Below are 26,926 nucleotides of genomic sequence, written 5' to 3'. Positions count from 1 at the left end.
CATCTGATTCGTCTGTACCGATGATCATCGATATCATCCGCGAAGCAAATAAATTGGCTAGATCTTGTGAAAATCGTACCTCGGTTATTGAACCCAGCTCTCCGCATTACACCTTCTAGCGCGATGTTGAACAGCAGGCACGAAAGTCCATCACCCTGTCGAAGTCCTGCACACCGTCCATCGTTGCTCTTATTAGTCTTCAGAGCTTCCCGGGAAAGCTGTACTCGTCCATGATTTTTCATAGCTCTTCGCGGTCGATGCTATCATAAGCTGCTTTAAAATCGATGAACAGGTGATGCGTTGGGCATTTCTGGAGGATTTGCCGTACAGTGAAGATTTGGTCCGTCGTCGAGCGGCCGTTGATGAAAACAGCTTGATAACTTCCCACAAACTCATTTTCTGTTTGTGATAGACGACGCAAGATAATCTGGGATAGCACTTTGTTGGCGGCATTCACGATAGTGATCGCACGATAGTTTTCACATTCCAGTTTGTCGCCTTTCTTGTAGATGGGACAAGGGGTCATTGCTTCCACTCCTCCGGCAGCTGTTTCGTTTCCCAGATTCAGCCGGTGCAGACAGGCGGTCAACATCTCCGGGCCCAATTTGATGAGTTCAACTCCAATACCATCCTTGCCAGCGGCCTTGTTATTCTTGAGCTGGTTGATGGCATCCGCCGTGCTGACGTAGTCTTTTCCACCACTGTCGTGACTCTCTACGCCTGTGTTCTCCGTGCCATTCAGGTGTTCATCATAGTGTTGCTTGCACCTTTCAATCACCTCACGTCCGTTCTTCAAGATGCGTCGGTCCTTATCGCTACACATTTCGGCTCGCGGCACGAAGCCTTTTCGGGATGCGTTAAGCTGTTCGTAGAACATTCGCGTTTCTTGCGAACGAAGCAGTTCCATTTCTTCGCATTCCGCTTTTTGTCCCGGAATAGGCGGGTTTGTTGCTTTCGTTTCCTTTTATATCACTCCACGTTTTGTCGCGTTCCTTGCTGCAGCATTGCAACCCGCGCTGTATCCTTCTCCTCCAAAACCTGCCAGCATTCTTCGTTGAACCAATCGATACATGTTCTCTTTTCTACATACCCGACGATGCCCTCAGCTGCGTTGTTGATGGCTGCTTTTATGATGTTCAGGCAGCCCTCAAGAGGGGCTTCGTCAAGCTCGCCCTCTTCCGGCAACGCTACCTCGAGATGCTGCGTGTATGCGGCGGTGAAGTTCGGTTTTGCCAGTCGTGCTAGGTTATACCGAGGCGGGCGTCGATACCGTACATTTTGATGACAGACGTTATCCAGTATCGATCGCCAGGAGAACAATTTGAAGTCCTGTCTTGTCCTCCAAAATGACGGCCACAAAATCAGTCCTTTAAAAAATGTCCCACGCTGACCTCTGGAGACTCTATAAGGAGCATTACCTGTGTCGTCGGTGCCTGGATTCTCACGAAAAGTCCCCTTGCAAAGCGAGCTTCTGTAGATAGAACGGTTGTGAGGATCGTCATTACAAGCTCCCCCATCCTTGAAATCTACAGCTACCCGGACCTGGTGAACCTCCAAGAACTACAATCACGGTAACAGTTTAGGGGAAGAGGTGGTAAAATGAACACCTTAAGGATATCATATTGTTTCTGATAGAAAAACGAGGAATTCGTATAGTTCTATCGCACAACATCAAAAATTGGGATGTTATCTAAAGCAGCAACACGAATTCAGACTAAGTTAGCCAAATTTTCACATATTTTTATCGCTAGCAAAAAACGATGGAAATGTTCATTTTACCTGCACTATGACAGCTGTTGGTGGTAAAATGAACATCATGCAAATAACGTAAGCAAAACTAATATATAAAAACAAATTCATTGCATTCCCGAAAATATATCTGTAAATAATTGTAACCCATTCAAAAACAATCTAAAAGTTTCAGATTTCACATCATATTACAACGATATTCACATCGCTGGAAAACCTCAAGACCGCAGAGCTGAAAGTTACGTCAGCTCTAATTTTCAAACGTGGTTTTCTAAAATCTTAGTTTTTGATGATTTTTTTTCACTTCAATTGACCTCCATATCAACCCGAATACTCTGATTTATGTTTTAAATCGTCCGTGCGTGATAAAAATTCATTGAAATTCGTTTTCTCTCGGTAAAAGGCACGGTAAAATGAACAACCACCACTTCCCCTATCGTCAGTTCAAACAGCCCGTTTTTTTCCGGATACTTCCGGTGTCGCTACACTGGAATGGCAAGACCATCCTCATATTAGCGTTCCTCGACGACTATTAATCTTGAACACTTGTGGAATCCAAGATATCTGAAGAACTTGAAGTGACTGATGATATTCAGCCACTCTGTCTACAGTGAACTAGTGGAATTGAACGAATGGAAGATTTCAGCAGCTTGATTTGAAGGAAGTGGACACCGTTAAAAGCCACAACCTCCCGGTACAATCATTGGATTTCAGTGAACTTTCCAGACAGTTCCTGCATCTGCAGGGCTGACCAGCTCAGAGCTACACCGGCACTGTTCCAACGATTCTGATCGGCTTGAATAACTCGTTCGTGATCCGTTGTTCCTCATTTCTGTTCGATTACCCGCTCGAGAACTCCACGACCTTGTTTTATTTGGGAGTTTTTCGCTAAGGAAAGTGTGGGAACAATATCATCTAAGATGGAAAGCGATGAGGATCGTCGCGCAAGAAAAATTCTCGATACCACTACAGTTTGTACGGAGTCAGGCAGGTTCCAAATTGGGATGCTGTAGAAGTATGACGACGTGTGATTCCCGAATAGCACATTCATGGCGGAAAAGCGATTCCGCTGTCTAGAGCGTCAATTTAATAGAAATCCTGAACCAAACGACAACGTGAAGACCCAGATAAGTCAGAACCAAGAAAAAGTGTATGCTTATGATGCAAATTAAAAGTAATAATCCAGCTTCGATCCAAAACGGACCTGGTTTCTACCTTTGAGCGTCGTAACGAACCCAAGGAAACCGAACAAGGTGCGACTAGTGTGAGACGCAGCTGCTTAGGTTTAAGGTCAATCTCTCAACTTCACCCTTCTCGCTGGTCCAGATTTCCTTGCACCGCTCCAAGCTGTTTTGTCTTCATTTGGTCAGTTCGAGGAGGCCATCAGAGCCGATATATGCGAGATGTTCCATCAGATCCTGATTCGGCCAGAAGACCGATCAGCTCAGATGTTCCTGTTGCGGGACGAACAGTCCAAGCCATTTGAGGTGTTCGTCACGGATGTAGCGACGTTCGGTTCTACCTGCTCACCGTCCGCTGCCCAAAAACCGGAATGCCGAAGAGTATTCGGAACAGCTGTCACTGGCGGCAGAGGCGATTATAAAACATCATTACGTGGACGACTTTATGTGCAGCGCACACTCGGAGCAGGAAGCGATTGAAACTGTAGAGCAAGTGAAGCTTGTGTACTTAAAAGCCGAATTCGTCATTTGGAATTGGCTGTGGAACTCCAAATACGTTCGAACGCGGGTCAGGGAGTAGCAAGCAGTACCGGAGAAGAAAACATGGACCGACAGATCGGATGCAAACGAGCGGGTCCTGGATTTGGAAGCCTGAACCGGATGTTTTCGTTTTCCAAGATGTGTTCAGGGAAGAAATTCAAGCACTTCTGCTTGACGACACTTACTTACTTGATACTTGATGGGCAACAATTCCTTGCTATTGCGTTGAATCTACGCCGAATGAAGAAGCCTTCTCCATTGGACCCGGTCCTGGGCCAATCGCTTCCAGTCGCCCTGAACGTTAAGCGACCTTAAATCCTCCTCAACTGCAAAAAGCCATCTGGTGCGCGGCCTTCCACGGAGGCGACGGCCTCTCCCTGGTTCTCTGCTGAATATTAGTTTAGCTTGACGTTCCTCCGACATGCGAGCTACATGCCCAGCCCACCGCAGCCTGCCGTGTTTTATACGCTTAACAATATCCATTTCGTTATAGACTTGGTATAACTCGTGATTCATGCGACGCCGCCAGATGCCATTGTCCAATTTACCGCCGAGTATTGTTCGCAGCACTTTACGTTCGAAGACCCCAAAAGCTCTCCGGTCGACCTCTTTCAACGTCCAAGATTCGTGGCCGTACAGAGCTACCGGAAGAATTAGAGTCTTGTACAACGCGAGTTTGGTCTTCGTCTGTAAGCTGCGGGACTTTAGCTGGTTACGAAGTCCGTAAAAAGCCCGACTCGCAGCTGCAATACGCCTTTTAACCTCGCGGGTAACATCATTATCGCAAGTCACTAGAGTTCCAAGGTACACAAATTCTTCAACTACTTCAAAAATATCACCACCTATCACCACCTCACTACCAACATCACCTATGGGCCCACGATGTCTACCAGCGACCATGTACTTTGTCTTCGTGGTATTGATACTGAGCCCAATTCGCGTTGTCTCCCTTTTAAAAGGCACGTATGCCTCTTCCACGGCTCGGCGATCAATCCCGATTATGTCGATATCGTCCGCAAAACCAAGGAGCATATACGAACGTGTGATAATAGTGCCCTTCCTATGCACGCAAGCTCTCCTTATTGCTCCTTCTAACGCTATGTTGAACAATAGGTTTGAAAGTGCATCGCCCTGCTTCAATCCGTCTAAGGTTACGAAGGATGTGGAAATCTCATCCGCAACACGTATACTTGATTTCGATCCTTCCAACGTTGCACGAATCAGTCTAATCAGCTTCGTCGGAAAGCCATGTTCCATCATTATTTCCCACAACTCGTTTCTTTTAACTGAATCGTACGCCGCCTTGAAATCAATGAACAGATGATGAGTCTGCAAGTTGTACTCCCGGAATTTATCGAGGATCTGTCGCAGGGTAAACATTTGATCCGACGTCGATCGGCCCTCACGAAAACCAGCTTGGTATTCGCCGACGAAGGACTCTTCAAGCGGTCTCAATCTGTTGAACAGAATACGTGACATAATTTTGTACGCCGAATTGAGGAGCGTTATTCCTCGGTAATTGGCGCACTCCAATCTATGCCCTTTTTTGAAGACTTGACGACACTGTTCAGACCAAAAGAGAAGTACTGCGAGTTGTCATGAGCATGTCTTAAATCCCATCGGATTAGTAACGGTTTACGTTATCCGCGGAAAGCTGCCCATTGGCTGGTACGAGCGCATACCTGACGAACTATTTGAGCAATAGAAGCCGTGGATGAAACTTTTCCAGCAGCTTGATAACGTTGAAATTCCACGATGCTACTTCCCTGGCTACTCTCCCGAACACTATCGAGCCGTGGAATATATGGAAGAGGCTATATGGAAGAGCCGTGATCTGTCGTCATGTCTGTCTGTCTATCTTCTATCATTCTATGCCTCTATTTTTAATGCTCGCGAGCGAAATGGCTGAACTTGCATACAAGTTGTCTGTGAGTAGTATACTTGAAGGCGATAGGTAAAAGCTATGGATAAAAGCAACGGAAGATGACGACACATAATAATAATAAAAAAAATCAAGTCAAAAATGTTGGCTTTGGGTACCACGGCGTCCACATAGAAACTCATTTGTATTTGTATATTTGTCAATTCATCTGACTATGTGTCTTAATGAACAATTACGTCCACATAGAAACTCATAAAAGATAATTGTCATAAATATACAGGGGATAGGCAAAATGATTGAGATAGGCAAAATTTTGCCTAAATTCAAATGCTTATAACTTAATGAAAAATTGATGAAATTGGATGCATCCGGAAGCAGTCGACGGCAAATTTGATCTTGTTTCAAGAACTTACTTGGTCATGCATATTGACCAATGGATACCGGATATGTTCCGGATTTTCCAAGGTCATGTCCAAATGTCATTTTTTCCTGTCACTCGTACTTTTGTGCGGTGTAAAGTTGGATAGATTTTTACAATTTTCTAAGAAACTAGAAATAATAGGAAGTTGAATGCCGCCGGAAAAATTAAAATCTTGGAAATCTTCAGAAATATGACCATTTCCGTAAAACTAGTTCCTAAAAACATGGTCAGCCATGTTTATATTTTCAATCATGTAAATATTACACGAAGCTATATCTAAGTGGGTATCAACCTTCAAAATGATGTTTCCTGCAGCATATTCAGAACCATTAGATGCACAGACCACAGTACCATTCCACATCACATGGAGAAGCGATTTTCCCTTCACGTACCTAATTGATTTTTAATTTGTTTTTCAAGCTGTCGTCTGTGAGCCATTTGATCAATTTTTTGACGTCTCATCATATTAATCACGGTCTTTTGGAGACATTTATCCTCCCCTGTCACTTTTTTGTTTTTTTTTTATTGTCACAAATCTGTTGTATATGGAGGGTTTGGAATTTCAGAAATATAAAAATTCGAAACAATCTGGTCTACCTTCCAAAGGTTTTGAGTGATTTTCATTTCACAGGTATCTCTCGATCTATGGGATTTTTTAAATTCCTAAAGATCCCTATTTAGTTCCACATGGTATTCAAAGGATTTTTAAGAGGCTAAAGTAAATTTTGCTTACACTTTCTGATGTTTCGACGTGTATTTCGCTTTCTTCAAGGGTTTATAGGCATCAATGTACTCAGGAAATTATAAGGGGTTTTTTGAGATTATTTCTCAAAGTGTTTCCAGTAGACCCCATGTAGTTTGTCAATGTTTCCTAAGCGATTCATAGAAGTTATTAGTGGCCTTCAAGAAGATCTCAGAAGTATTGTAGAGTTTTTCAGAATGCATCTATAGATACCCCTTGGGCTATTTAAATGTACACAGATATAGTCTATGCAGTCTCGAGAAAACCAAGCGAATTATTTGTTTTGTTCCAACGTTTCGATCATGTTTCTGTTTCTTCTTCAGGGGATACTGGAATGCAACTGTATTGGATGTGTTGAAACATCAGAGCATCTGATTTACACCAGATTTCGGACGCCAATATATTACTACATGCAGCAAATTTTCGTACATCAAATCTCGTATATGATTACTTTTGGATTGAAATAAATCCAGCAGAATTCCTAATGCCTCTTTTGCTTTCAACAAAATTTGATGATTGATTTATGCACAATTAAATAGATCATATGCTTAAACCACTTATATTTCTCGATAACATCACGCTTTAGTTGTAAATATTTCTTGCAGCAATTTTAAAGGATTCGAACATTTTGCTTTTCAATTGACTAGGCCAATTGATGCTCTCTTCTATTTTTATTGTCTTTTAATTTATCATATGGTCTTTTCTAATATTCCAACATAGTATAGTAGAATAGGAGGATAGTAAAGATGGTAGCTTATTTCTTTTATAATCTCTTGAGAAATATCAATTGACTCTTGGTAAACAACACTTAAATAAAGACAGAAAAAAACTGAGCGGGCCATCAAATTTCATATCGGGCTGGTTCTAGATGTTTCTTCTTGATCTTTAAAACTTTTGTTAAATGTTATACCGATGATTCAATCCTGGTTAAAACATAATCATCAGGGTTGGTCCGAATCGTTTTAGAAAATTTCTACTATAAGCCTATTTTTAATAAAAACTATTGCGTTTTGTATAACAACATTAGACATACACTCCCGTGCAAAAGTTTGGGTTCACCCCCTTAAAAACATACAAAAGTGTTCTGTCCATATCTCTGTGATTACACGTCCAATTGAAACTCTTTAAGCCGCATTCGAAAGGCAAAGAGTTATTCTTACTTCGTATGTATTTTTCAAAAAACATTTTTTGAATTTTGTAACCTATTTTTTTACTTAAAGTTGTGACATTTTTCAAAAAACACACTGAAAAATCATATTGAATTTCCTCAGCATTGGGTCGACCAAAATTTTAAATCAAAGTGTCATTAGAATCGTAATCTTATATTCTTTGAAGAGACCCCACGAAATTTTGGCGGAAAAATCTTAAAAGTATTCAAAATCAATGGAACAGTCAGTCAAGTCATCGTGCAAAAGTTTGGGTTCACCCCTCAGTATGATGCAAATCGTGCAAAAGTTTGGGTTCACCTGAGCCGCAGGCACATCATTTTTGTCAATATCTCTGCCATTTTTCAACCGATTTTAATAGTTTAAAGCTTTATTGAGCGTAAATAATGGCGTGTACATGATTGGTTTGAGATTTCACAGTTTTAAGTCAGTTTAGGTGAACCCAAACTTTTGCACGATGACTTGACTGACTGTTTCATTGATTTTGAATACTTTTAAGATTTTTCCGCCAAAATTTCGTGGCGTTTCTTCAAAGAATATAAGTTTACGATTCTAATGACACTTTGATTGAAAATTTTGGTCGACCCAATCCTGAGGAAATTGAATATGATTTTTCAGTGTGTTTTTTGAAAAATGTCACAACTTTAAGTAAAAATTTTGTATAAAAAGTTCAAAGAATGCAAGCAAGCAATAGCAACAAAATCAAAACACCATCCGCAACAATAGCAATTAGAACAAATGGCTTGCTAGGTCCACTTCATATAGAAACATGGAAGAATGACTGAGTTGAACCGATGAGAGACTGCACGTATTTGACCGATTTTCTCGACATATGTAGCTCAAATCCCAGGAATTATACGTCTACCTGTAGCTTTTGCCTATACCTCGGTGTTTCACCAGAAACGTTGACTTTAGGGGTTTAATATCCTTCGATAAATTGGACAAATGTATGTGCACAGATGAGATGTTTCTATCACGACGCAGGCTTTGTCTGTTGTTTCTTTGAAAGTCTGTTATCTTTATCTGGAGGTTGTCCAGAGACGTCACATAATTTTTTATAGTGGGAAACAAACATTTTCCTCTATTATAGCCTCATCCACGGTATCCACAACAAGGTAGGCTATTCCCAAGTGTAAATAACGATTATCAATCAAAACATGTGTCATCATTCCTATCGTCAAGCATGAGGCTTAAAGCATAGTAAAAGAGAGCACGCCTTTCCTTCTTTTGCACTCGTTCGAATTTTCGATAGGAATGACGTCACTACCAAATGTCACTTTTCGGAATACCTTGTTTCTTTTTATCGTGAACCTCATCATCACATATATAACTTGACCTCGACAGAAAATTGGAAACATTTTACACATTGTTTTAACCGACTCAACCCAGATTTCTGAATGTCAGCTAGCTCATGACCATTTTTGAACCAATTGATGGTATTGTTTGATTAAAGCAGCGAAGTTGAATATATTACAGTCAACCCTCCATGAGTCGTTATTGAAGGGACCATCGACTCATGGAAATATCAGGTCATGGAACAGCAATGCTGTGGAAAGCCGTTTGAGGGGACCATCGTAGTAACCATGACATTTGATTTTTAATATGGTTTCATGAGTCGATATCGAGTAATGGAACATCGACTCATGGAGGTTTAACTGTAGTTTGAAAAATTGACTTAATTATCGTATATACTTAAACTAGCCATCTCGCCATCCGCAAATATATGCAAAAACTTTTGATAGTACATGAAAGAGTGGAGTCTAGGCTTCCACTTTAAGCCGGTTGGTTATTAGTCGAACTATGCTTTTTTGTTTGAAGTTCTAACTTCAATAATTTTGCTTGCCATTTTCCCCACAAACAAATTTTCTTAATTCTTCAAGTTTTTCAGTTTAAACAAAATAGTCCCCAAAATTTGCAATGAAATGATGTAATAATTTAAATAAGACTGTTGGTATATAATCACACATGTTCAAAATAATGAGAAATTCATCTCTATAATTCATTTTATTAAAAAAAGTTTATGGTCTTTTGTCGCAAAATTTTGTTTTCTGGCCCATAGTGCATGGAAGAAAATTATCTGCGATTCTTATTTCACAGTAGCTTGTAATGATTTTGATAGGGAGCGTGAGAAGCCCTCAGTAATCACTAAGATCTTCTAAAAACCTTTGGAGTAATTTTTTCGTGGTTGCTGTGATAGCTTATTTCTTTTTGGATTTTATCGACTTCAAGGAGCTAATACTAATTTTTCGGTGGTAGTTGGTCCCTAGTGATTTATCCTACCTTCGTTCTGGTCACGATCTTCAGATTATCGTGATTCGTCAACATTCGTATTGATAAAGTGGAGGGACATGGTTGAAATGGAGTTTAAAAGAAACGAATGTCAGAACAGGTATCCACCGGCGACGCCAAACGGACCAACGTAATGTGGTGTAATTTGGGATTTGTGGATTGAATACTGATATTTTTTGCCAAGCATCAATATGGGTGACTTTCGAGGATAGCGAAACGTAAGAGGGGTTAGGACAAGGTTGTGGATTTACTGGGTAAATCCATCACATTGGGGTTATGACTCTGTGTCTTGTCAGGAATAGGGTCTGATTGGTATGGTAGTATGCAATAGAGTTCGGAATTGATAGACAGACTTTGAGGAAAGAAGTTTTGAACGTAAAGCAGCAGCACCTTGGATCTTGGAGGGCGCAGGTCTGGAGAGTTGGGCAGCTGTTCATACTAGGTTACATTACGTAGAAAGTGGAATCTGTTTTGCCGTGTACAAATTATGGGAAGTATTTGAAAATGTTTTCTTGTTCAGAATGGGTAACGCAAGAGAGGATTTTTAGCTCTGCGTTATATTAGGAGGATATTATAGTGCATGGTCTACTGATGACTGTGTATTTTAAGGGTGATCGAATGAAAGCTTTGTTGAGTAAAGTTACCGTTGAATTTTTTCAGTTCGTAATTGTTTTGAAATGTTTGTCGGACAATAAGAAAATTTTCTAGGGTATTTGTTTGGATGCTAATGCATTATATTGATAAATCTAATTGTTCGTATCACACGCGAAGCATAGCATAACCCAATGTATAATGAAATTAGGTTCGAAGAAAGGATTAATATTTGATCACTTAAACTTTACGCTGCAAGATATTCTTAATCGTTTTTCTTTTCTTCTGATGTACAGGAATAACTGGTATATTTAGCTAAAATAATGAACAATCATACGCATAGAACCTACGGGTCCTGCAGTTAGGATTGAAATTAAAATAATATTGCGCATTTCTTTCACACCACAGGTTTATCGCAGAAGTTTTTACATGTGCGGAGGCGTTGGTAGAGGTGCGCGATTGCGTCGAGTCGGGTCGGTGTTTTCAGCGGACTCATTTTTCGCAAATCGAAGAATGAGTGCTCTGAGGGCATCAACATGATTCGATGAGGTCCCACACTTTTTTTTGCGCTTTTGCACTTGTAAATGTCTTACTAAATAGGAATACTTTGTGTTAGGGAAAGTGCAGGAGAATAAAATATAATTCATTAGAATTTTCTGATAGAGGCAGAGTTTACATGTTACTTAGGTATTTAAAAGCAAATGAGAACCACATTAAATAATAGATAAACACTAATGGTCATATTTTTATATTTTCAATTCATCGCGGTCCTCATTGCTCGAGCGGAGACGACAAAACTCGAGGTGGATAGAATCGACGCAACTACGACACGGAAAAGAAACAGATGAGAAACTATCGATACATTTATTCAACTATAAAAACCACGTTTTAACGTAATGACTTTATTTCTTCTCGTTTCAGCAATCCAACAACCAAACCATCTCTACTATCTTTTCATTTCCTCTTCGTTACATTTATAGTCCCTCTGGCACTGAATCGAATGACGCATTCCGCTTTTTATTAGCGATGTCTTTGCTGTACGTTGAGCATGGTGTCGGAGGTGATGTGCTGCGTAGAACATCGGATGTTCTACACGGCACGCTACTTCCGGCATTTTGTTTGGCGTGCGGGATAGGCAGTGCTATTGATGATATGAAGGCCGCTATTCGGTTTAGTGCCAGAGGGACTATATCTATTTAATGTATCTGAAGCTTGTGGGACCGCTTTAATTCCGGCGCCTGCTTGTGGAAGATCCCGGTGTGCTAAACGGTATAGGACATGTTAACGGGGGAGGCTTGGTAGGTCCTCACCCAGCCCGTGTCTAGATGGGCGGATAATTATCTGCCAGGGTGTGGATTGAGCAATTACAATTACAATTCAAGGAGCTAATACTAATTTTGCTTTATCTTTCTGACGTTTTGGCGAATATTTTGCCTTCATCAAGGATTAAGTGCCTTCGTTTCGTTGTCAGTATTAGTGTCTGATCTAATTTGAGATTTGCTGCTATTTATTGAAAAAGGAAAGGCAGAACCAGTCAAACTTAAGACTAACCTAGGAAAACTCTGGAAACCCTTTGAGAGTTCTTCTAGAATTTCTTTTGAAAGCTCTGAAATTGTTTGGCATTTTCTTGATTTTCATTCTAATTTTTTTTATTGTTACAGCGTGTTCATTCAGCTGCCACATGAAATATCCTTCGAACCCATTGAAATTCCTGAAAATTGCTTAGAAAACCCAGGAAAACTCTTTGGAAACCTCTGATTTTCCTTTGGGAATTCTTGAAACCCATTGGTTAGAAAAACAAAAAAATACTCGCTCAAAGAATTGATTCAAGCCTGCAATTATGCACTTAACTGACCGACATTAGTAGTTCATAAACAAAGCTTCCAGTGTGCTAAATTGTTAAACAATATATAAGTTATAGTCATTGTCTAGAACTCCTAGCCCTCGAAAAATCCATGTTGTTCATAACCAGGTTTGTTTTCGATTCGATTCATGCAATACAGAAAGGAAGCTTTAGACTTCGCTTATCTCAATTCAAAAATTTATTTTCTCAATTCTTTTGCAAACAAATTGGAGCACATAATTAAGAAAACATGTATTCCGTTAATAAAATTGAAACTTTCATTTCGTTTAAAAAAAAATCTGCGTTATTTTGAAATTTGTATAAAGTTTCACAAAACATTTACATATTTCGTTCCGTTCCATCATTTCGGTAGAAATTCCGTGAATTGTGTCGATATAAAAAATGTGTTTCGCATACCCTTACCATGTGAATCGGAACATCGTCGACGCTTGAAACCGACGGAATGAAAGAAAAATGCTTCGCCGGGTTGAAGGGCTTGCGGTTTGCAGGAAAGGCTTCCTCCTCTTCTGCAGCCAACGGTGGTACTTCTTTTCGTTGAAACAAAATTGCGCTCGGTTGTGCTTGGGAAGTGGAAGGATTTTTCTTCGGTTTTCCTTTTAAAATGACAGAAAAGCTGTTTTCTTTCCGAAGACAAGAGGCTCCCTTAATTAAAAGCTTTCTCGTTGGAATCAAAATCAATTCAGGCTATTGTGTGTCACAGTTTATAAAGAAAAGCATTTCTTTTGATTGAGGGGATACTGCAGACTGCGGCTGATTAAATACATTTATTTTATTCTGCTTGACGTGTCATGTAATAAATTGAAAAATGATGAGGCAAGGAAGCGAAGGTAGTGTGGGATGGTCCACAACATTTCGAATCGAATCCTGAAAGGCTTAAAATAAAGGAGACAAGTTATCACAATTAAGTTTTCAAGGTTTTCTGTGGATTCCCATACCATTCATCTAAGGACAACTGGAAACTCAAAACATTCATGACTTTCTCCGAAAACTCTTGAACGTTATAGAAAGAAGCAGTAGATTTACTAGTTTCAGAATAAAAACATCACCTGTAAGAAGTAAAGTGTAAAGAAGTGAAGCAGCTGTATCGTTAGCTGCTTTATCAGCTCAACGTATCCTACAAAAGCATAAATCCACTAGCCGAGATTAACAGAGTTAAAGGTTTCGCGGATGGACCTGAGATGGCTGAGTGGTGGAAGCAGCACTACGACGAACACCTGAATGATGCTGAGCGTACATTTAATGCCGTTAGAGACAGCAGAATAAATTATATCGACGTTATGTTGGACAATGGTAACCTACCAGCTTCTTAAGCTTTGAGGAATGTTAAGGGGCCCATACAACGGCTCAACAACAACAAAACTGCTAGATAGCATGGCATTGGAGTAAAACCCAGCAAAATAGGCGTAGGAAGCTGCTTGTTTGCGTGACTCTATCATTCTAAAACGGCTATTCCATAAAGCTAGAATGATTCACTGAACCTTGCCGTAATGATGCACAGAAAACTTGACGACAGATGGAATGTATACTATTTTAATTGAAACATTGAGTTTTCCACAATCAGCACAGTGCATCACTGGATTTTCAATGAACGAACATAATTCAACGCATATCAAATGAATCATATAGAAAATTTTATCTTCACAAAGCTTCGATGCGTCTCTACAAAAAGCTGAACAAGAATATAAATGACATTTTCTAGCAGGAAAATCTCCACGTTTCAACGCCCGATTTTCTTCCACATCATAAGCCTAGCCAACAACACATGACTCATTTCTTCAGCCTCATCATCGGTCTGTCTGTCTGGGCGCCCATCCGAACCCACTCGAACGGATATGTGCAGAGGAAATTTGAATAATTGATTATTCATTCGCTTGTCTTCCGTCTAGTGTGATGCTGCTGCCAGGATAGGACGGTGAACGCTTCATCAGTCCGACCGACACAGTTATGAACGTGTAATTTCGTTCGCTTCTTCTGGCGCACAAAGCCACTGCAGGGGTTGTGAGGTTTTGCTTGATTTTTTTTTTGGTGAGAGACTCAAGAAAAACAATGACTAGGTGAACCCGAGCAGAAAGATGACTGATTTCTGTAACTTTTGTAGACTAAACTACAAATCTTGCCTTCTACCGGCAGCATAATTGTTCACAAACCAAAATTTGAACCGTGAGAGAATTCTGACGAGAATCCTTACAGGATCCTGATGAGAATCCTGACTGCATTCTGAAGGGAATCTTGAGATGATTCTGACAAAAATCCTGAGAGGATCCTGACAAGAATCCTGAGAGGATTCTGACAAGACTCCTGAGAGGATTCTGACAAGAATCCTGAGAGGATTCTGACAAGAATCCTGAGAGGATTCTGACAAGAATCCTGAGAGGATTCTTACGAGAATCTTTAGAGGATTCTGACAAGAATCCTGAGAGGATTCTGACAAGAATCCTGAGAGGATTCTGACAAGAATCCCAAGAGGATTTTGAGAAGAATCCTGAGAGGATTCTGAGAAGAATCTTGAGAGGATTCTGACAAGAATCCTGAGAGTATTCTGACAAGAATTCTGAGAGGGTTCTGACAAGCATTCTGAGAGGATTCTGACAAGAATTCTGAGAGGATTCTGACAAGAATCCTGAGAGGATTCTGACGAGAATCTTTAGAGGATTCTGACAAGTATCATGAGAGCATTCTTACAAGAATCCTGAGAAGATTCTCTCGAGAATTTCAAGAAGATTCTGACCAGAATCTTGAGAGGATTCACACGAGAATCCTGAGAGCATTCTGACGGAAATACAGAGAGGAATCTGACAAAAATCCTGAGAGGATTCTGACGAGAATCCTGAGAGGATTCTGACGAGAATCCTTGGAGGATTCTGACGAGAATCTTTAGAGGATTCTGACGAGAATCCTTAGAGGATTCTGACAAAAATCCTGAGACGATTTTGACAAGAATTCTGAGAAAAGTATAGCAAGAATCCTGAGAGGATTCGGATGAAAATCCTGAGGGGATCCTGAAGAGAATCCTAAAGAGGATTGTAACGAGAATTTTGAGAAGATTCTGACGAAAATTCGAAGAGGATTCTGGTGAGAACCCTGAAAAGATTCTGACAAGAATCCTGAGGGGGTTCTGACGATATTCCTGATAGAATTCTGACGGGATCTGGAGTGGATTCTGACGAGCATTTTTTAGATAATTCGGATGAGGATCCTAAGATAATTCTGACCAAAGGACGAAGCCGGCGTTACCTCAGGGATGTCAAAAATCTTTGTTTGCGGATGACACAGGCCTCTCCGACAGAGGACGAAGCCTGCGTGTCATCTGTAGTCGATTTAAATAAGTTTGGATTTTTTTTTCATACTTGCAAAAATGGAAGATTTCTTCTATTGCTTCTTAAACTCAACTATTAATATTCCCACATAAACCTAAATCATTTTTATTAAAATCTTCAAGTAGACATGTGGTTAAAATGGAAAAAAATATAGAAGAACAAAAAAAATTGTTTCATGCTCTTTTTTTGTGAAAAATGTTGTTGCAATTAGAATGTTTTCTGTTGTACAAAAAATTATACTATTCAATTACGAATTTCCATTCGAAAAATCATTCTCTGTTCTGCTCGGGATTCCCCACCGTGGTGAAGTTTACGTTCACGGGAGCTGGCAAGCGCAGGATAAATATTTTTCTCAGCATGACCGCCAGTTTTTCTATTATCCGAGCGAGTTCTCGGAATCACCTCCGGATCGGTGCTGTTTTCCTTCACGGGAATCAAGAAAATGAATTTATTTTTCCTGCCGAATGGGAAGCACAACGGAACGGATCGAGCCGTTTGTTCCGTGGGCCATCGGCCGAATCCGAAGGCTAATGAATTCATGGATGTGTTCGAGTGAAATTTTTACGACAGAGATTTAATCCGGGAGATGAGGAACTTTCCACTAATTACTTTGGAGGGAGATTATGCAACGAAGGTGAAGCCGAACTAAGCCTTCAATTATCTTTATGCCGATGGGAGGCTCGAGCGATGGAGATTTAGTTTTTTTTTTCTTTTTGCTGAATTGTTACCGTGTAAAGTTATTAAATATTCATGTTTGTTTGTAAGAGTTCTGCCTATTGTTAGCTTACGATATACAGTCATCTCTCCCTTACTCGATATTAAAGGGACCATCGAGTTAGGGAGGTATCGAGTTACAGAATACAAAAGCAGTGCAACTGCGTTCCAAGGGACCATCGAGTTAGCCATGAAAACCAACTTTTACTATGGTTCTCTAACTCGATATCGAGATACGGAATATCGAGTAAGGGAGAGTTAACTGTATTTCCATATCTTATAATGAACAGGAATCTAGAAAAACAAGTGGGGCAATCAGAGTATTGAATTGAGAAATATCCTGAAGAGCACTCATCAAATAAAATTCTGTCTTTGGAAATGCTTTGCAATTTTTTGACTTATTGCGAGTCAATTTTCGCAAGTCAGTTTGGAGCAAATTAACTTGCTGTCCAGAGCATTGAAAAGGCAAATAGGCAGCTATGAAAGTATATTTGCCAAGCTGTATTTCGACAGAAACACCTAAAGTTTCAAAAACATTAGTGTTCGTATACGAATATAGTGGCTCCGCCTATCCGTCGAATCAACAATAATCCGATCCGAATGTCCCTTGTTCATCGATGGCAACGAGCTTTCGCCGCAACGAGCAGTCGTCTAACGATCTGTAGCTTTTAACGAAACAACTACAAGGGTACGTTCTCGTTAATAAACTTCCTCTTCCTCCCGCTGGAGGGAACCCGATGGAGTATAAAAGCACATACCCACATGTGAACGCATCCTCGTTTTACTTCAAGTACTGCCCTGAAGAGTCGGAAATTGCGTTAACCCTTACTGTACCAGAGTGAACCAAATAGTATATTAGCTAGAAAATAAGAAAGTGAATTGATTAAAATAAAGTGAACTAGAAAATTAAGCGGAATTTAGTTAGAAATAAGTGTGGATTGAAATAAATTAAAGTAGTGTATAACCTAAAACCTAAGTGAACTGTACGAACTCAATAAGTGGACTGTATGAACTAAATAAATGAACAAATTAAAATCAAAGTGCTGTGAACAATCCGTTGCTCTCTACTGATATATCGACATCTGGTCCTTCGAACCGGATTGGCCGACGAACTCCGGTCATCTGGTACCCATATCTTTCGACGAGCTCGCTGTGGATCATTCGAGGAGTTGCTGTGTAACAAAATCATTCAAGGCATTGAATTGCCTCGAGAAGGTAATTATATTTCCAAAACTCGGTAGTGAGATCCCATTTGTGCTGCGCGGTGTATTTGATTCCACAGATCAATCTCCACATCCTGCACCGTCGTGATGTCCACGGAACGGCGGATTAAGACCCTCAAGGCGCGTCTGAAGAGCCTGCAGTCGTCCTTCATATTGATCAAGAACTTCGTCGACGAATATGAAGAAGAGGTACACTCCATGGAAGTCCCGGTACGATTGGAAAGCTTGACGAAGCTGTGGACGGATTACTGTGCTGTACAGTCTGAGCTGGAAACGTCTGATGATGCTGGCATTGAACAGTATTTGAAGGAACGGGCTAGCTATGAATCGTCATACTACAAGGTGAAAGGGTTTCTCCTCTCTGTTAATAAACCAGCACCCTCATCGCCGACGCATGCTGGTTCGACTTCTTATTCTCCAACGCAAGCTCCTTCTTCATCTCATGTTCGTCTACCTGATATAAAACTGCCTACGTTCAGCGGAAATTTGGATTATTGGCTTAATTTCCATGATCTGTATGTGTCTTTGGTTCACTCTTCGTCAGAGCTCTCAAACATACAGAAATTTTATTATCTGCGTGCTTCCCTATCTGGTGACGCCCTTAAGTTGGTTCAAACGATCCCTATCACTGCAGCTAATTATCTTGTGGCCTGGAATTTGCTCGAGGAACACTTCCAAAACAAGCCTCGCTTAAAATAGTCCTATTTGAATGCCCTATTCGAGTTTTCAACACTCAAGCGTGAGTCTGCGGCAGATCTACATTCGCTAGTAGAAAGGTTTGAATCCAACGTGAAAGTTCTCCAGCAGTTAGGAGAGAAAACTGAATTTTGGGACCTTATTTTGATTCGAATGCTAAGCGTTCGACTCGATGCTACAACTCGTCGAGACTGGGAAGAGTATTCTTCGACTAAGGACGACGTCACATTCAAGGATCTCACCAGCTTCATTCAGCGTAGAGTATCCGTTCTTCAAACTCTTCAAGGGAAAGGCGTTGAAACTCCGCCATCACCATCGTCGTTCAATCAGCCTAAAAGGTCTACTACCCAACGCCCAACTGCATGCCACAGCGCCTCCCATGTAATTAGCGATCGAAAATGTCTCGTTTGCTCCGAACACCACCCACTTTATATGTGCCCCACATTCTCAAAAATGGTTGTCGAGGATAAGGAGAAGGAAATCCGTCGCCTTCAGTTGTGTAGAAACTGTCTACGCAAAGGGCATCTAGTTCGGGAGTGCCCGTCATCCAGTTCTTGCCGTAAATGTAAGCATCGCCACCACACTCAGCTTTGTCACGGAGAACCTTCTAACGTTACAAACAGCAATGCTACACCAACGCCGAAGTCATCAGTAGTCAATTCTCCAGAGGAACAGCCTCGAACATCAGCATCAGTGATCGTCAACGAGATGACCACCTACACCGCATCTGAAAGGAAGCACACAACAGTGCTACTCGCTACCGCTGTAGTACTCTTCGTCGATGACAACGGTACTGAACATGCCGTTAGGGCACTATTGGACTCAGGCAGTGAGTGCTGTTTTGTTTCGGAAAGATTCCTGCAAACTGTCAACAGCACCAGAAAAAGAGTTTCCATTCCCATCTCTGGTATCGGCCAATCGACAATCAACGCTAAATTCACGGTTCTATCTCAAATCCGATCAAGAGTCTGTAACTACTCAACGACCATTGAATGTTTGGTTCTGCCAAAATTAACTATCGATTTACCCTCCGCCTCCATCGACGTTGCTGCATGGAACATCCCACCTGGAATACAACTCGCGGATCCAACTTTCCACACGCGCAATGCAATTGACCTTGTTCTAGGAGCAGATGTGTTCTACGACATTTTCAATGTATCTGGTCGGATTCACATTGGTGATTCTCTTCCGCCTCTTATCAACTCCACTTTCGGTTGGGTGGTTTCCGGTAGAGCCGCTAGTTCCCCACGAATAAAAAGGCCGCTCATCGCAAATGTAGCCACGATAGCTGATTTGTCGCAAATGATGGAAAAATTCTGGGCGCTCGAAGAAAAGGAATCTTCATCGTGCCACTCTATCGAAGAAGCAGCCTGCGAATCGCACTTTGTGAAAACTGTATCACGCGATAACCATGGGCGATACATCGTACGCCTTCCAGTAAAAAATGATGTCCTAGCTTTGCTTGGCGACAACCGTCGCACCGCTGTACGAAGATTTCGAATGATCAAACAACGCATACATCACAACCCTGAGCTCTGTCAGCAGTACATCGATTTTATGAATGAGTACAGTGCCCTAGGACATATGCAAAAGGTAGATGATTACGAAACACCCCCTAATCCATGCTACCATTTGCCGCACCATGCCGTTCTCCGAGAAGAAAGCACGACCACCAAAGTTCGCGTCGTTTTTGATGCATCGTGTAAAACCAGTCGAGGGCCATCTCTAAATGACGCTCTCATGGTGGGCCCAATTGTCCAAGAGGAACTGAGGTCCATTATCATGCGTGCTAGAACTCATCCAATTATGCTGATTGCTGATATAAAACAGATGTTTCGTCAGATCCTGGTTGACGAAAAGGACACTCCCTTGCAACGAATTGTATGGCGAACTACTCCTGATCTACCTCTAGACACGTACGAGCTCAAAACAGTTACCTACGGAACTGCATGCGCACCGTTTTTGGCCACTAGAGTGCTGCACAAGCTGGCTGACGACGAACACGAAAATTTCCCAATGGCTACCGAAGTACTGCGAAAGGATTTCTACGTAGATGACCTTTTTTCTGGAGCAGACAGCGTGGAAGAAGCGATTGAACTACGAGAACAGCTCGATACACTGCTTTCCAAGGGAGGATTTGTTCTACGAAAATGGGCTTCAAATATTCCAGCAGTTCTCCATGGTGTTTCACCTGATAATCGAGCACTTCAATCGTCTGTTGATTTCGATCCTGATCAGTGCATAAAAACGCTTGGTTTGTATTGGGAACCTTCTACCGACTACCTCCGCTATCGAATCAGCTTCCCTTCCACCACGACAGAAGATGGTATTACCAAACGATCCGTTCTCTCCAAAATTGCACGACTCTTCGATCCAATTGGACTAGTAGGTCCAGTAGTTACATCAGCTAAACTGTTCATGCAAGAACTTTGGTTGCTCAAACACGAAAACGGTGAGTCCTGGGGCTGGGATGAGGAACTACCTGGAACAGTCAAGGAGCGTTGGCTGGTCTACTGTGAGCAACTACCTCGGCTAAATGAATTGCGGATAGAGCGGTGGGTTCTCTGCCCAACACCGTCCTCGATTCAACTCCACTTTTTTTCGGACGCCTCAAAACTTGCATACGGAGCTTGCTGTTATATCCGTTCCGCTAACAGCACTGCTACTGTCAAGGTCGCCTTGTTGACAGCTAGGTCCAGAGTTGCACCTATAAAGTAACAAAGCATACCCCGGCTGGAGTTGTGTGGAGCTCTTCTGGCAACTGAACTTTTTCAAAAGGTTTCCACCTCCTTGAAGCGCTTCGACGAAGTCTACTTTTGGGTCGACTCAACAATTGTCCTCTGCTGGTTGAAGGCAACACCTACCACATGGACAACCTTTGTCGCCAACCGCGTTTCAAAAATCCAACAAGCGACACAACATGGTATATGGAATCACGTTTCCGGCCAACTCAACCCAGCGGACTGTATTTCCCGAGGTACCGAAGCAGAATCCATACTCAACGACGAATTGTGGTGGCGTGGACCTCCGTGGCTACATCTCGAACCTTCGTCATGGCCTAAGCAATCTGTTCCAAATATATTAACTGAAACTGAACTCCCTGAAACTCATGAACAGCCGGTTTCAGTCTCTGCAACAACTATAGAGTCCTCCTTCGTCGACAATTTAGTGGCAAAGTTCTCCAATTACCATAAACTTCTGCGTGTTGTCGCATATTGTCGTCGGTTCCTACGAAAGTGCAAGCCATCTTCGTTGACCAGTCAACCCTTTCTGAGTTCAACCGAAATCCAAGAAGCCGAAGCTGTCATAATTCGACTGGTTCAGCAGCAGTTCTACAAGGAAGAATGGAAGGCATTAGAAAAATCACGACCAATTTCGTCCAAATCAAAACTGCGATGGTTTCACCCTTTTCTTTCCAATGATCTGTTGATGAGAATCGGAGGCCGCATAAATCAAGCTTCCCAACCTTTCGACAGTAAACACCAAATCATTTTGCCTGCCAAACATGCCCTGTCATCCCTCTTGCTTCGTACTCTACATCAAAAGCACCTACATGCAGCGCCCCAGCTCCTGCTGAATATCCTACGCCTGCGATACTGGATCGCAGGGGCCAGAAATCTGGCAAAATACATCGTCCACAACTGCGTAATCTGCACTAGAGCCCGTCCGAAATTGCTTCAGCAGTTTATGTCAGAGCTACCTGCGTCACGAGTTACAGCGAGCAGACCCTTTTCTAAAACAGGCATAGACTACTGGGGTCCAATTTCTCTACAGCCACCACATCGCCGCGCCGGCCCTAGAAAAGCATTTGTGGCGGTGTTCGTATGCTTTTCAACTCGAGCAGTTCACCTGGAGTTGGTGGTCGATTTGACTACAGCGAAGTTTCTGCAGGCACTGAGACGCTTCGTGTCACGGCGGGGACTCTGCAATGAAATCTACTCCGATAATGGTAGAAACTTTCTTGGTGCAGCTAACGAGCTGCGTAAGCTGATTCAAAGCAAGGAGCACCACAACGCAATTGCCAACGAATGCGCCTCCAACAATATTCGCTGGCAATTCAACCCCCCAAAAGCATCGAACTTTGGGGGCCTATGGGAGGCAGCAATTTATTCCGCACAAAAGCACTTCGTACGGGTCCTTGGTACAAGCACACTGGCCCACGACGACATGGAGACGCTTTTGTCACAAATCGAGTGCTGCTTGAACTCACGCCCTATTACACCTCTAACTGACGATCCAACAGACTACGAAGTGCTTACTCCGGGCCACTTTTTGATCGGGTCCTCTCTCAAGGCTATTCCGGACATCGATGTCTCTGACGTTCCCTGCAATCGACTAACTAAATGGCAGCAAGTCCAGAAAATGTTTCAAACTATCTGGAGAAGATGGCATTTGGAATATTTAACCACTCTGCAGCCAAGAACGAAGTGGTTAAATCCCCCAATCGCACTACAAAGAGGTCAGCTAGTTCTGCTAATGGACGAAAAATCACCACCTATGGCCTGGCCTACAGCTAGGATTGAGGAATTACACCCTGGAGCCGACGGGAATACTCGTGTGGTTACTCTCCGAACCGCACAAGGATGCTACACTCGTCCCGTCAACAAGATTTGTTTACTCCCGATCCGACCATCCGACGAAAAAACACCAGAGCAAGAAAGTCCCATTCATCAGGAAGCGGAATAACAGCTATCGAGTCATCACTTCAACCATTTCCGTCACCAAAGCGTTCCTGCTTCATCCGGAGCAACCTAAAACGAAACATACAAGGCCCTAATGAATTAGGGAGAAGGTAAGCACCTCTCCAATAATTTAATCTCATAAAAAACCCTCTACCGGGTCTTATGTTTTCCATGAAATTTTCCTGCTGATTCATCGTTCGACCGTACGAGAATTTGTAAACAAAAATCATCGAGGAACGAAACGTCATCCATCAATGTCAACCACCACGGGAGTTGTGTGCAACGATCGACTGTCATCAGAAATGGTGATTTCTGAAGGGGCCTGGATGTTCGTATACGAATATAGTGGCTCCGCCTATCCGTCGAATCAACAATAATCCGATCCGAATGTCCCTTGTTCATCGATGGCAACGAGCTTTCGCCGCAACGAGCAGTCGTCTAACGATCTGTAGCTTTTAACGAAACAACTACAAGGGTACGTTCTCGTTAATAAACTTCCTCTTCCTCCCGCTGGAGGGAACCCGATGGAGTATAAAAGCACATACCCACATGTGAACGCATCCTCGTTTTACTTCAAGTACTGCCCTGAAGAGTCGGAAATTGCGTTAACCCTTACTGTACCAGAGTGAACCAAATAGTATATTAGCTAGAAAATAAGAAAGTGAATTGATTAAAATAAAGTGAACTAGAAAATTAAGCGGAATTTAGTTAGAAATAAGTGTGGATTGAAATAAATTAAAGTAGTGTATAACCTAAAACCTAAGTGAACTGTACGAACTCAATAAGTGGACTGTATGAACTAAATAAATTAACAAATTAAAATCAAAGTGCTGTGAACAATCCGTTGCTCTCTACTGATATATCGACAATTAGTTTCAAATGACGAAAACAGTTGATGTTTTATACGCCTATGAATGATGATTGCAACTCCCCTACATGCCTCATAAAGTCAATCCAGAAGATAAACAAAAAATTTAGGATCTCTTTTGAGTTTGGATCCAGGTTTCAAATACGTTTTAGTAATAACTGCTATATGCACGTTATTAGCTGTAAGAAAATTAAACAGCTCGTCCTCTTTTACATTCAAAGAACGAGCATTCCAATTAAAAATATTTAAATTATTATTTATTGAATCAATTAGAAAAACGGTATCCAATAACAATTTGATTTGTAAATTTTACACCGACTTGGACTGCTTCAGTAATAGTGGTGGCTTTGAACATTGCATCAATCATTAGATTCAATTGTTCAGTTAGAAAATTAAAATCAGAGGCAGACATATCACTTGTAGTGGGTACATTATCTAATAATTTCCCATTAGAATTTTCGTTAGACGAAGAAGTCGAGTAGGAGTTACCTGAGCATTGTTCGATATTCTACCAGGGAAATTACGAAAACGACCGTTATCGTAACGGATATTACTGTTCATCTGCTTGGCACGAGCCTCAGCGACTCGTCTACGCGAAGGGCAAGCCCAAAAATTTGAATTATGATTGCCCCCGCAATTCGAACATATAATCTTGGTGGTATCTTCCTTCATTAGACAGACGTCCTTACCGTGAAAAGAACCTCTGCAAATCATGTATTTAGTATCGGTAATTTTTTTTCCATGACCCCACTTTTGGCACCGACGGCACTGAGTGGACTTTTGGTTATTTCCCCCAGGTTTCTGGAAATGTTCCTATGTCAAAAGGACATCGAACATAAGTCTAGCTTTATCAAAAGCTTAAATATTATTTAGTGTTTTTTTGTTAACGTAAACTAAATAATACTCTTGAGAAAGCCCTTTCCAAACAATGCCAGATTAGATTCTCTTTTTCATAATGATTACTTGGACTGGGGAAAATCCAAGTAAATCATTTATTCCATTTTTGATCTCTTCAGGTGACTTATAGTCACTTGAGAGACCTTTCAAGACAACTTTGAACAAACGTTCAGTTTTGTCGTCATAAGTAAAAAATTGTGCTTCTTCTCTTCAAGATGTTTGAGAAAAAGTTCGCGATCTTCAAGAGTTTCCGGTAAAACGCGACAGTCTCCTGTCTTTGCGATTTGGAAGGAGACCTTGATTCCCCTAATGGAGTACAAGATCTCCTGCCTAAATCCCCCAAATTCGGAACAACTGACCACGATAGGCGGCACTCTTTGCTTCCTCACTTGAATCAAAGAGCCTCAGCTAGAGACTGCTTCGATTTGGTGTTCAGAATTTTTTTCTAAAGAATTGAATTGAGATTCACCTTTCTTTTGTTCATGGTTGCAACTATGTTAAGTACATAAACGAGAGAAGAAGCGACCTTCGAAGAGGTTTTTCCCAAAACGGTGTCCAAGAAGAATTATTATTCATGTGATGGGCCAACTTACAAACTGTTTCCATCTTAAAACCATTTTTGAAATTTGATTTCTCGATGCACAACTCACAACTAAGGTCAAGCAAACGAGTCAACCAGATAATTCTTTACAGCTTTCGCCTATATCCCCCATCCCAGTCATTATCCATTAGCCGGATGAAACCCTAGAACTTTCGGCACCTTTTTTTGTCCCACCCACGAACACTCTCCCAAACAGTTGCAGATTGGAAATTGCTCTCCGATGTAGAAACATACAACACCGAATCCAGCAAGCTGTGTAAAAATTCTCATCCAGAAAAAAAATGGTTCCCCAAAAGTGCCTTTGAAGTGAGTCGGAAGCAGCACATCGGGATGGATGGGATGCAGCGAGAAATTTGCGCCTATCCGAGCCCTTGGTCCAGATTCCGGTTCGTTTTTTAATTGCTTTCGAGCAGCTTTGATAGTGTTTCCCTTCCGGACAATTCGTGGCCGTTTCGGATATTTTTTCCTTTCTCGGTCCATGGTCTACATTTACGCTTTGGCGCGCTCTTTTGTTACAATTTGGGGGGAAATTTTTGTTGGCTTTGAATTTTTTTTTTGGAGGCCAATTCTGAGTTTGAAACAGGGATTCGTTTTTTTTCGCGCGCGCCGGGTTTCTTTGTAGATCCGAGTTTCACGATTTTTGCATCATTAGCTGCCCGTTTGACCACGGTAGAGTAATGTGGGGCAAAAGTTTGAACTTGGTGGAATAATTAATATTCTCAGAAAAACTATGACATATGAGCAGGAAAAAACACCGCATAGTGAACCCTCTACATATTAGCTTTGAAGTTTTCACACTTGATTAGCATTAAGAGTATCGTGAAATCCTTTTTTGATGTAATTTTGCCCCTATCCCGATGTTTTGCCCCATTTCCCTCTATCCGGACGGGACGCGGGGATCATTCGTTGGAAATGTCGAAGCCGTCCAAACGGCTGGTCGCCCTCTTGTTGCATTGCCATCGGTTGGGTGCACGAATGTGACAGAGAATTAATTGAATCATTTGAATTTTAATTTGAAATTTAAATTAATTGCAATTGATTGCGGGCCATTGTGCGATGGTATGATGTTTTGCACCCTCAGGCCGATAGACGTCGTCCGCGTCTGGCTGATACTTCCGATTGTCTATTGGGCAGTGCCTGAAAACTCAAGAGAAGCTAGAATGGTGACACCGTACGACCAAAGCCACACAGTGGGAAAATGTGGACCCATAACGGGTTCCTAATTCATGTGGCTGATTTCGGTAGTTGAAAAACAAATCTGGGTGGATTGGTGATAGTTTTATTTACCGGAATCGTGTGTTCCCGTTTTGCCTCATTAACCAATATTTTTTTGTATAAGTAAATTGGTTTGAGAACATTTTACTTTTACACTTGGTATTTCAAAATATTCAAAACTATGCTCACTCAGAATCTTCTGTCGAGTAGGAATAGAAACTGCATTCAGCTGGACAAATTGACGGACCACTTGGTAAGAAGTTCTAACAAATCCTTTCACCGACAGTT

At 41.6% G+C, this 26,926-nt stretch overlaps 1 protein-coding gene across 2 annotated transcripts in view; it reads left to right on the top strand.

Moving 5' to 3' along the window:
* LOC5564718 (zwei Ig domain protein zig-8) overlaps nt 1-26,926 on the top strand; it is a 1,087,201-nt gene that overhangs the window by 224,515 nt on the left and 835,760 nt on the right. The gene's annotated exons all lie outside the window — the stretch shown is intronic.

This window comes from Aedes aegypti, chromosome 2 (genome assembly GCF_002204515.2).
Source record: "Aedes aegypti strain LVP_AGWG chromosome 2, AaegL5.0 Primary Assembly, whole genome shotgun sequence".
Classification (NCBI taxonomy): Eukaryota; Metazoa; Arthropoda; class Insecta; order Diptera; family Culicidae; genus Aedes; species Aedes aegypti.
This window is presented reverse-complemented; position numbering and strand designations above follow the sequence as displayed.